This window comes from Papaver somniferum, chromosome 5 (assembly GCF_003573695.1).
Source record: "Papaver somniferum cultivar HN1 chromosome 5, ASM357369v1, whole genome shotgun sequence".
NCBI lineage: Eukaryota > Viridiplantae > Streptophyta > Magnoliopsida > Ranunculales > Papaveraceae > Papaver > Papaver somniferum.
This window is the reverse complement of record NC_039362.1, coordinates 106,468,783-106,482,447: the sequence shown is the minus strand read 5'-3', so window position 1 is coordinate 106,482,447 and position 13,665 is coordinate 106,468,783.

Genomic DNA, 13,665 nt, shown 5'->3' with positions numbered 1-13,665 from the left:
TGTGCATAGCAATTAGGGTATGTATATGGAGGCTCGGAACCTTGAAAAGGTTGGTAATAATCCCTATAGTTATTGACATCATGGTCTACTGGAAACTCATAACGTGAAGCATGCTCTTGTCCAAGTTCTCTGATTGATTTATGCGATGATTTTTCATCCCTAACACCAGTCCAAAATCCTGACATGCCAGGCAATCAATTTGGTCATAAAAAGAAACAATCATAGCCTAGTAAACATACCATTCAACATGTTATAACAAGCAGGCAACAGTCGGAGAACAAATTAGGCAAGCAATGCTTAAGGAATTAGTAACAGGTTCACGAATGTATGCACACAGATACAAAGTGTTATACTGCTTAGACAAGTAGCAGTGCGCAGATCAGTGGAAGAAGGAATATGCAAGCATACAAGCATATGTTGACATGATGAAGTTACGAAATTGACTGTTGAACAGGGAAGTTAAGATTTCAGCAAGCAAAGAGTTCAATCAATTATCACAGACTCATGCACAAATTCCATATATTTGCAGGGGTTTTGACACAGACCAATATGCGCTACTTCATCAGACAGGCAAGTGATTTTTAATGCAGGGAAACAATGATTATGAGAATGAGACACTAATTCAGCTGCAAAAATTGTCGCAGGGTCATACCGATGGGTTATTTCATGTTGCAGGGGTTTTCCAATAGTCAGTAAGCACTAGTTCAGTGAGCAGACAAGATTATCATTCAAGACAGAATATCAAGTTATGAAGAATGATACCGCCGGCATAAAACCGGGTTTAGGCACGATAACCAGGTTGGTTCTGCTCCTCTTTCTCCTCTTCCTTGGTTTGCAAAACAGTATCGCAGGTACCTGTTGAGCTCAAAAGAGAAATTTCAGTACAAAAATTGCGAACAAAGACATGGAGTATCAATACTGATTTTAAACAACTGAGAGGATTCTACAGCATGACAATAATTTACATTACTCCACTGATTTGCTAACCGGGACAGACTAAGTTGCTAGTGATAGGACAGTCACAATGGAACCAGACGAAGTTAACTCAGAATGCAATGTGATATGAATTAAGAAAATAAGAAACTAAAAATGTACAAGCTGAGCTACAGGATTCAATTAGCTACAGATTCAGATAACTCAGACACTAGCTATGATATAAAATGATGATGCAGCTACCCTAACTGAAGCAAGATGCAGTTTATGTGTATGGAACTGAAAATCAAAATCTAAGCTAAAACTGACACTGGGGTATGCATATTATAAACAGATGGACTATACTTTTAAGATAATACTGACAAAAGTAAAAAGAAGGAAATAAAAAACAATAGCTATGTAACACCTACTACTACTCATGATTCAGCTAACACAATGGAAAGCTCAGCAAGTTCAGGCTGGATGCTATAATGCAGCTGAGATAAGACAAATCAAGCTTGGCAGGTTTAAGTTTAAATACAGGGGACTGAATTCTACAATTGGATCCACACCCAACCCTGAGTAAGGCAACAGGATTTAACAAAGAGACAAGACACAGCTAAACACTTAAAGATATTTACAGAACTCTATAGGACTGACTCACTGATGGAAAATTACAGATGGCAGACTACTATAAATTGAAAAAGTTACAAACCTAAGAGAATCAAACAGAAATCAAAACTACGGGTTGCAACTAGTTATGATGCAAACAATGCACTTATATAAAATGATATTGCTAGAATGCATAAACTGAAATGAGATGCAAGATTGATATATTACAGGTGAAGAAAAACTAGATGACGATAAATGCTTGACCTACAGATGCGATTTAATATGAAAGCAAATTGAAAAATCTGAGTTATGCTATAATATGTTCAACTACAGAAGCAAATTAAGTAAAATGGAACTCTACAGACCCTAAATATGATGTAAATCAAATGACAACTACAGATTTTAATCTAAATCCCACCTATGCTTGCACAGTACAAAGAACAATTTATTTATTTTTTAAAACTTAAAACAACAGCTATGTAACACCTATTACAACTTATGATTCAGCCAGCACAATGAAAAGAGCAGAAAAGTTCAGGATGGGTGCTGCAATGCAGCTAAGATGGGAACAAGCCAGGTTTGCAGATTCAATGTTCAAGTGCACGTGACTGTATCTTAACAAGGCAACAATAAGTAGCAAAAACAATATTTACAGCTACTTAACTGAAACAAGATGCAATTGTACAAATGAAACTGAAAATCAACAACTACAGCTACTAAGATTGTCCAGGCTAAGCTACAATTACAGATTCCTAAGCTAATCAGCACAGTTCAACAAAATATATTTTTTTATTATTTTTTTTTTTTAGAATGATATGATAAGAGATGCAGGTAACTAACTTGAAAGAAAACTAAAAGATGAAGATTATAAATGGCAGAGAAGCAACTAATATAACTGAAACAGGATGCAGTGAAAAAACTGAAAAATTTACTGCTAATAATGCAAAGCTAAAGATGTTGTTTATGCAGATAGATGTGTTGACAACTAAGTTACACTAAAGACGTATGACAGGAAATGGCACAAAGTGTAATGACAAGATGCCAATGCTACAGAATGCAATGAAAGAAAGCTGTAAATGGAACAAGATGAAAGATATATGATGATGCAGGTGATTGAAAAATTAATCTACAACTAACACTAATCTAACAGGATGCAATGATATATACAAGAAATATACCAAAAATCAGTAAAGTTAACCAAAGAAGCAACTACACCGCTACCGAGTCCCCGGCAGCGGCGCCAAAAACTTGGTAGGCTAGGAAAGATGCCTACAATATTAAACTGCAAGTGCACAACGTCTATAGTAGACAGAGCAAATACAAGTCGATCCCACAGAGACTAGGGCGATGTAAAGTTGATTCTAAGGTCTTTCTATACTGATTCAAATGAGAAGTAACAAAAGGGGGTTTGTTGTATGTCGATACGACAAGATAAGTTTATGTAACACAAATTAGAAAACAAAAGTGCAAATAAAAGGGAACTAGGGCAGTTAAATCCACCACCTAATCTATGCTAATCTATTCCAGTTTCAAGTTATGTTTTTGTCCCTTTACAATGGACACCGATGAAGGTTCAAGCTTCCGTTTAATCCAGGGTAATCTCAGGTTGGATAGCTTAATGTCAACTAAGGTATTAATCTCTAGCATTAGTTGTCTGATTAAGGCACAACTAATGACAGATCAATTGATTCAATTAAGCATAATTTGGAGCAACAATTACACAATTTCTAACAACCTAGGATGCAAAACATACTAAGTGAAAGTTATGTGAATGGAAAATCTAGATTAAACCCATCCTTACTCAATGAAACACAACAAGAACAATATTGAAAACATGAACAAACTAGCAGTATATTAAGGGCTTCATCTATGCCATAGCAAAGTTGTTTAGAACATAATACAAAATGAAATTAAACCTAATTTACTGCTGCTAGTTGCTAGTTGCTCCGGCTAGTCCGGGCTTAACTTCAAAATACAACTGCAACCCTATTTATACAAGATTCTCCCCCAATTATTCAATCTCATTGACAGTAATTACACAAGCAGAAATCTAGGAAATTGATAGTCTTGGAACTCACCACTGATGTAGTTTTCCTTCTCACACACAGTCATTACAACGTCTTCACAATAGTCTGATGTTGTTGGTTTGTCAATTCTCTGCTGCTTGTGTTGGTGTTTGAAGGAACAACAAATTCAGACCTACACCTTGTTTGTTTGCAGCTGACTCATCTGAGTCGTCTGGGTCTGAGTCATCTGGATCTGACTAAAATCACCTGACTCATCTGGATCTGACTCACTAAGGTCTGACTCAGAAAATGTGTTTGTTTCATGAGTCAGACCTGACTCAACTGACTGAATTTACTTGGACAGAAAATACCCTTGTACACATTTTAGACCATAAGCACTTATCATTACTATAACATCACAACTATTCAATAATTTATAAAGTCCTAAAAACATAAAGAAACACTATATCCTAAAGGAGATTAGCTATCTGATCAACTAAAGTGATCATATGTATTTGTTCTTGTCTTCCAAATAAACGAGGTGTATTTTCTTCGGCTTCCCCTTCATTTTCCTCATCCACATGTGTCTCATTCATCTCAAATGTCTCGTTCTCATATTGTTTAAACAACCAATCACCCAATGCATTGTGGCGTAGAAAGTTAATTATCGATATGCAAGCGATGTCGATATCTCGCTGCTCACATTGTGTCCAGCAAAGGTGATCCATGAAAGAGTCTAATAGAAAAGCATGAAGAGACACAAAAACCATACCATATATCAAAATATGTTAAAGCCTCCACAACAACAAAACAGTACCAAAAAGAAAAAAAGATACCATTTCTGAGGAGTGAATATCAATTACATGTTCTTTGCTGAACTTGTTGCTAGATTCAAATTGAATTCTTTGTAATAGTTATATTAATGACAAACTTCATTCGAAGTATTTATTTGCCATACTCAGCTTGAATCCGAAGCTAAAATTGGATATGAAGGTGCTTGAGCCCATCCATGTCTAGATTTATAAAGATTGAACTCACCCTGTCCCATTAAAAGATAAGAAAATCAGGAGAGTCTACATATCATTTAGTAATGTCATGAGAATAGGTGCATGTAGATATAACCTTGTTCGTGTCTGGTGGGCCCGGAGGTGTGTGAATATTAAGCGCAATAAAAACGCGGGCCTACAGTAATACCGCAAGTGCACGGTCGTCAGTTGTAGCTCGTGCAAGTACGGGTCGATCCACAGAGACTGGGTGTGTTTGGAGTTTCTAGCTATTTTGGGCTCTAAATTGCTATTGGGCTTCTAATTGTGCTTTGGGCTTAGTGGGTTTGTTTGTAATGATGAAATGCTTTAGGCCTTGGGCCTTTGAATGATTTTGGAATGAACTGTGAACTTGGGCTCAACAGTTCAATTGTGAACTGGGCTTGGGTTTTTGAGCCTGGCAGTGAACTAGGCCTTTGAGATTTAAACAGATTACAATGGGCTTTTGTAAAACAAGGTAATGAATGTTGTAACAAGAACAGGAGAAACAAATGAGAAGAAAGAGCAAATAGTGGCAGTGAAGCTGTGATATTTACAAAGCAATGAAGATGGTAGTGAAATAATGAGACAATGGATGATAAAACAATAAACACAAGAAAACAGATACAAATACAAAACACAAAACAGGTGGCAGTGGCAGTGGAGAGTGATAGTGAAGAAAAGCAAAGGAAATGGTGAAAATGGCAGTGAGGATGGCAATGGAAATGAAGCAAAGAGAAAGACCAAGGCAGTTAACAAAGCAAAGATGACAAAACAGCATGGAACCAAGGCTGTGAGCCAAGGGCAGGCGTGAGTTTGTGCACTGATTTCAGTGCACAACAGCTACAAATTGCAAGAAATTAAACAAGCAAAACAGGTAAGGAGATAAACTGATCAGGAAGCAAAACAAGACTGAAATTGTAAGTGACTGCAATAAGGGATTGTGGCTAAGCTAAGGGCTTAGAATCCACCTTTGTGTCCTATCCAAACAATGTGATCCTAGGTTGAGTTGAAAATCCTATGCATACATCTAGAATGGGAGGAAAACTAATTTGCTCACTAGTTTGCCCCTAGCATTGACTGTCTTTTGACAGAACAATCAATCACAGGCACTATGAGCATCAATCTCTTCCCATTGCTCAATCAAAACAGACATCAGGATAACTATCCTAGCAATTCACCATTTGACAATGCACTAGGCTTCAAATGAGCCCTAACTGAAGAACTAGAACATGTTGACAGTAATTAAAAACATGATAAACATAATAACATAACATGGGAAGCACATAACAGTGGATAAACTTAGAACAATTGAGGAACTAAACATTAACATCACATAGTATTAAACATAAAACATCACAGTGAACATAAATGGAACAACACAAAAAAAATTGGAGAGACTGGCTAATCCAGCTCTCCCAAAATCAGACCAAATGACACTGGTTATTCCAGCATACCCAACAACACTACAGTCCCTTCTATTTATACCCACAGACCCAATTTGGGTTTTCCCCCAAATTACAAAATTAGGGTTCTTTAATAAATTCCCCCAAATCAGAAAATTTAGGGTTTGGTAATTCTTACCCATATTGATGTGATTTGACGAGTTTTTCTTCGACCCATTCTTCTCCTTGGTCCTCTGTTCCATTCCCATGCTTCTATTTCTTCTCTAGCCCTAGCTATTGTACCAATTTCTTTCCTAGGGTTTTCTGAGAAAGAAAAGAAAAGAAATTGGTAGGATAGATGGCTAGAAGATGGGGGGAATGATTATAGTGGAGTTGGTGGTGGTGTACGGTGTGAAGGAGTGGCGTTTGGTGGTACGGCAGTGGTGGTGGCAGACATGGTGTCTGTACACGGACAGGAAGGGGGAAGAAGAAGGGAAGAGAAGAAGAAGTGAATGAGAAAACTCTCGATGGGCTTTAGGGTATAGGATATTTCGCTGTGGAGCAGGTACATCGGAGTTGATGATCAGCGGCGATGAGCGTTGGATGCAAAGAAGGAGGATTGATCCAACGGCTATATGGAAGCGTATGTGGAGAAACCGTTGGATTCTGAAGTATAACGAAATTAACGGCACCAGATGGAGTTAGGTGTTGTAGTGTTAAGCGGAAGTATCGAGGTTTGATGCGCAGGCAAAGAAGCGACCGTAGGATGCATATGTGATCCAATCTGACGGTCGGGAATGGAGGCGGGTATGGATATAGAAAATGGGTTTGGGTAAGGGTTTTGGGCCTTGGGTATGCCAAGCCCATATCTTCTTTAAGAACAATTCTTCCTTCTTGAGCCCATTCCTAGCTTTTTTGACGTGCGCTCCATTCTTTGCGGCTTCCTTGCGTAATTCTTCCCGGCTTTTCACTACTTTTCTGCTCTTTTCGCTCCGCGACTCATCCGAACTTCGTTTATTACCTAAAAATGCAAAATTAAGTAAGAAAAATATTTATTCTTGAAAACAATGAAAATACATAATATGGGATAAAATGTAGAATTAATGCACAAAAGATGAGTTAAATGCCAAGAAAAATATATAAAAATATGCACTTTTTAGCACTCATCAAATACCCCCAAACCTGAATTTTACTTGTCCTCAAGTAAAACAAAACTAAGGAAATCCTACCTATACCACTGTCGCTGGTCTCTCGAATGCATTTAGCGTATGCACTAAGCCTTTTAAACCACTAAGTGTCCCTAGTGGACGAGTGAAGTCTCGTGAAGGTTTTCTTAGAACGTACCTACAAAGTTCTAGGTCAAAATATAAGCTCAGATTCCATCAAATGTGACATGTGCAAGATAGTTTAAGCTCACAGCAAAATGGAGATGTCAATCTAGCTATCAAAGGCACAATCCTAGCACTGATAACAAATAAAGACATGTGATAAGAGTGTAAAGTGTATCTACACATGTGTAAAGAAAGATCTGAAGTTATGACTACTAATCACCAAGAGATAGTTTCTCAGGCTAAGAACCAAGGTCGAAATCTAGCTAGCTGTCCGGACTTTACGAGAATTGTGAATGAGTTGGAGGTATTTCACAATTACTCGCGTTGTACATCAATGGCATACACCCTTCCTTGCTTATTACAATGAAACAACAAAATGACTCTTTACATGACTCTTATTTACATTGACTACTCTCTTTTTATTTTTGGAACAAGAGATGATGGAATTGATAAATACTTGATTTTTTTTTTTTTTTTTATTTTTTTTTAAGAACTTGAAATTGATTTTTACATATGGTAGCTCTTTTGATACATAACAAAAAGAAACAAAAAATTACATGACACTTTGCAAGAGGTAGCCCTTTTTGATGCACCCAGTTAAATTCGATGGTTGTCTTTCTTAATGTAACCTCCACCTTCTATCCCAACCAACCAAAGAACAAGCTAGTCAAGTTTCGTTCAGTATTCTAAAGTGATTGGCAATCGTGACTTCCTATCAAACACCTTGAAGATCGAGGCTATACATGTATTAGTAGATCGTGCGCGTGCAAATTTCTTATCACTATGTGAATTGTGCTAGAATCAGGGTGCCTAAATATCTAGACTAAGACTCCTAATAATTACATATTTGCACAAGAGTCAACATTTCAAGGTAAATGAGCTCCATTTTTATGTTTTTTTTCAATTTTTCATTTTTTATTTTCATTTTTCATTTTTTTCAAAAAGAAGGAGTTCTTGTTTTCAATTATGGCATATTATCAAAGTATCTACTTTTCACCCCCAAACCTAAACTAAACATTGTCCTCAATGTTTCAAAATATGAACAAAATTATAATACAACATATGAAGAGGATCATGTTGAGTAGAGAAAAAGGAAAGAGAATACCCGATTTCGGCGAAAGCAATATTAGAACTCCGTTATTCAAGGCAAGAATCCAACATATGTCAGCCGAGATCATATTGGATTAGCAAAATATATACAAAAGGAACAAAAGGATTTTTAAAATTTTTATCTACTGGATTATATACAAAAAATTCACCATACACTAACAATCTAAATAGTTGAGGATCAACCCAAAAGACAAAGTGTTGAAACATAGACAGTTTCAAAACACTAAAATTGGACTGAAATGAGAGCGAGAGTGAAAAACCGGATGAATCACCCCTAAACCTAAATTTTTCAACAGGTTTACTTTTAAGCACAAAATCTAACAATTTTAGGGGTGCAGGATTCACAAGGTCTAACTGAAAATGGACTTTGTTTGGGATGGACAAACATGCATATTCCAACTGTGGCTCCTTAAAAGTATTGTATTTATATGCAAAATAGTCCAAGAGGACTTGAGAGGCACACAGTTCCAATCCTAGGTTGGGAATCTTCAAAAAAGTTGGTTTAAAATTTTTGTTACAAACCAAATCTAGGTTGGGTGGAATAATCTCAATCTGTGACTTAGGCAAGAAGGTGACATCTAAGTTTCTCACATGCATGAGATCAAAAGTACCAATATTATCAGTCACATCAGCATTTTCTAAATCATAATCAAGTTGTGTAGCATGCTCATCATCACAACACAATTTCACAAGTCCAAATTCAGAATCATGGTTATCCGAAATATCCAAATTAACATCAAAAGAAGCAATATATTGTGGCTTAAGTATGGAATCAGACACATCAACTATATTTTCATGCATAGGATCATTAGTGTCAACATAAGATTCAACATTACCTAAGTCATGCTCTTCACAGGATAACTGCACAATATCTAAATCAGTAGCCTCATCACATGTATATGGAATACTAGAAGAAACATCATTCATGAAGGTCGGGGCAGAAAAGCCTAATGTATTTGAACCCAAAGGTTCCATAACATTTTCAGCATAGACATGTTCTTCTAATATAACATCATCATAATCATCATCATCACAAATACATGAAAATCCTACTTTGTCAAAACCATTAGTGTTTTTCGTCCATACATCTGCCTCTAAAATAGGTGAATATGGATTGACATTTTCAGCAATAGGGTATGAAACACTATATCCAGAATTAAGCTCATTGGGAAAATCAACATCTGACTCATGGTGATTACCCATATCATGTGGCATGGTCCTAGTTTCCCTATAGGTTTCCCACTGATGGGTTTTCTCTGCAACTTCAGCTAGAAATAACCATGCATCGTCCACAGTTTTATCAATGAATTCACCATTACACATAGATTCAACCAAGGCTCGAGACTTAAAGTCTAGTCCCTCATAAAGAATGGCGACCAGTCTCCACTTCTCGAGGCCATGATGAGGACACTCAAACAACAAATCATTACATCGTTCAAAATAATGAAAAAGTGTTTCTCCATCTAACTGGACAAAACAATTAATACTTCGACGAATAGAGATGGTCCTATGATGTGGAAAGAACTTTCCGACAAATTGATTTGTGAGTTGGTCCCAAGTGGTGATTGACTGCGGTCTCAAACCGTAAAACCATGTTTTGGCCTTTTCCTTTAAAGAAAAAGTAAACAAACGCAATTTCAAAGAGTCTTCGGATATATGGTCAGGTTGTAAAGCCCGGACAATTTGTTCAAACTCTCTTACATGGTTATAGGGATTCTCAGAATCGAACCCTCGAAATATAGGAAGTATTTGTATCATGCTTGCGTTTAGTTCAAATGGGCCATCAGTCTGGGGTAAGAAGATACATGATAACTGACTTATTATGTTAGGGTACATGTATTCATGGAGACTACGGAGTTTATTCACACACTCGCCCATTTTTTCAAAAAAAATTTGGTTTTAATGGGTTTTGAAAATTTGGTTTGAAAGGGTTTTGAAAAGAAAATTTGGTTTTGCTTGGGATAAAATTTTGGTTTATGAAATAAGGAGCAAAGTTTGGTTTTAATGGGTTAAAGAAGAAAAAAAATTTGGTTGTTAAAATGGGAGCAAGTAAAATTTGGTTTTTGAATGGGAGAAAAGTTTTGGTTTTTGAAATTGGGAGCAAGCCCACTGTTGGTCCTCTAATGGAATGGGAGGAAGGCTGCGGCCCACGAAACACTAAGTTTTAATTTTGAAAGTTTAATTTGGCCCAGTTGGTTAAGGCCCGACGTTTGTTTTAAAACTTTGGTTTCGAGGTCCACTCTTGAGTGGAAACAAGCCCACAATCGGTTACAAGCTCAGCTGGGTTTAAACCCAGAGTCCAAAATACAAGTCCAATGAAAGAATTTAAACAAGCCCACAAATTAAACAAACAAGCCCACAAAAATTAATTACAAACCCAACAGAAAATAAAAAGCCCAAAATTTGGCTTTAATATTACAAGCCCACAATTAAAAATTGGAAGCCCACAATTCGGGTTCTCTGAATGGGTTTACCTTTTTAGCACAGCCCAGCTGCTCTGATATTGTTGCAAAAACCCAGTTGGGCTTTGGTTATTTTCCTTGGTGGCGTCCCAGCAGAGGAAAAACTGGTTCAGAACAGCAGGTCCAACAGCAAATGAAGTGAAGCAGATGCAGATGCAAATGCTATGCAGTGAAATGCAAAAATAGCTAATAAAACTACAAGAAAAACACAGCACCAATCCCCGGCAACGGCGCCAAAAACTTGGTGGGCCCGGAGGTGTGTGAATATTAAGCGCAATAAAAACGCGGGCCTACAGTAATACCGCAAGTGCACGGTCGTCAGTTGTAGCTCGTGCAAGTACGGGTCGATCCACAGAGACTGGGTGTGTTTGGAGTTTCTAGCTATTTTGGGCTCTAAATTGCTATTGGGCTTCTAATTGTGCTTTGGGCTTAGTGGGTTTGTTTGTAATGATGAAATGCTTTAGGCCTTGGGCCTTTGAATGATTTTGGAATGAACTGTGAACTTGGGCTCAACAGTTCAATTGTGAACTGGTTAGGTTTTTGAGCCTGGCAGTGAACTAGGCCTTTGAGCTTTAAACAGATTACAATGGGCTTTTGTAAAACAAGGTAATGAATGCTGTAACAAGAACAGGAGAAACAAATGAGAAGAAAGAGCAAATAGTGGCAGTGAAGCTGTGATATTTACAAAGCAATGAAGATGGTAGTGAAATAATGAGACAATGGATGATAAAACAATAAACACAAGAAAACAGATACAAATACAAAACACAAAACAGGTGACAGTGGCAGTGGAGAGTGATAGTGAAGAAAAGCAAAGGAAATGGTGAAAATGGCAGTGAGGATGGCAATGGAAATGAAGCAAAGAGAAAGACCAAGGCAGTTAACAAAGCAAAGATGACAAAACAGCATGGAACCAAGGCTGTGAGCCAAGGGAAGGGGTGAGTTTGTGCACTGATTTCAGTGCACAACAGCTACAAATTGCAAGAAATTAAACAAGCAAAACAGGTAAGGAGATAAACTGATCAGGAAGCAAAACAAGACTGAAATTCTAAGTGACTGCAATAAGGGATTGTGGCTAAGTTAAGGGCTTAGAATCCACCTTTGTGTCCTATCCAAACAATGTGATCCTAGGTTGAGTTGAAAATCCTATGCATACATCTAGAATGGGAGGAAAACTAATTTATTGCTCACTAGTTTGACCCTAGCATTGACTGTCTTTTGACAGAACAATCAATCACAGGCACTATGAGCATCAATCTCTTCCCATTGCTCAATCAAAACAGACATCAGGATAACTATCCTAGCAATTCACCATTTGACAATGCACTAGGCTTCAACTGAGCCCTAACTGAAGAACTAGAACATGTTGACAGTAATTAAAAACATGATAAACATAATAACATAACATGGGAAGCACATAACAGTAGATAAACTTAGAACAATTGAGGAACTAAACATTAACATCACATAGTATTAAACATAAAACATCACAGTGAACATAAATGGAACAGCACAAAAAAAATTGGAGAGACTGGCTAATCCAGCTCTCCCAAAATCAGACCAAATGACACTGGTTATTCCAGCATACCCAACAACACTACAGTCCCTTCTATTTATACCCACAGACCCAATTTGGGTTTTCCCCCAAATTACAAAATTAGGGTTCTTTAATAAATTCCCCCAAATCAGAAAATTTAGGGTTTGGTAATTCTTACCCATATTGATGTGATTTGACGAGTTTTTCTTCGACCCATTCTTCTCCTTGGTCCTCTGTTCCATTCCCATGCTTCTATTTCTTCTCTAGCCCTAGCTATTGTACCAATTTCTTTCCTAGGGTTTTCTGAGAAAGAAAAGAAAAGAAATTGGTAGGATAGATGGCTAGAAGATGGGGGGAATGATTATAGTGGAGTTGGTGGTGGTGTACGGTGTGAAGGAGTGGCGTTTGGTAGTACGGCAGTGGTGGTGGCAGACATGGTGTCTGTACACGGACAGGAAGGGGGAAGAAGAAGGGAAGAGAAGAAGAAGTGAATGAGAAAACTCTCGATGGGCTTTAGGGTATAGGATATTTCGCTGTGGAGCAGGTACATCGGAGTTGATGATCAGCTGCGATGAGCGTTGGATGCAAAGAAGGAGGATTGATCCAACGGCTATATGGAAGCGTATGTGGAGAAACCGTTGGATTCTGAAGTATAACGAAATTAACGGCACCAGATGGAGTTAGGTGTTGTAGTGTTAAGCGGAAGTATCGAGGTTTGATGCGCAGGCAAAGAAGCGACCGTAGGATGCATATGCGATCCAATCTGACGGTCGGGAATGGAGGCGGGTATGGATATAGAAAATGGGTTTGGGTAAGGGTTTTGGGCCTTGGGTATGCCAAGCCTATATATTCTTTAAGAACAATTCTTCCTTCTTGAGCCCATTCCTAGCTTTTTTGACGTGCGCTCCATTCTTTGCGGCTTCCTTGCGTAATTCTTCCCGGCTTTTCACTACTTTTCTGCTCTTTTCGCTCCGCGACTCATCCGAACTTCGTTTATTACCTAAAAATGCAAAATTAAGTAAGAAAAATATTTATTCTTGAAAACAATGAAAATACAGAATATGGGATAAAATGTAGAATTAATGCACAAAAGATGAGTTAAATGCCAAGAAAAATATATAAAAATATGCACTTTTTAGCACTCATCAGTGTCACCACCACATTCATTACCTTGTTCCTGCATATACTTATCCTACTCCCCGAATAGAAAAGCAAAATACACTACTAAAGTCTCAAGTATATATATATGCAGCACAGACTAAACAAGTGCACATTAAACAAATTAAAA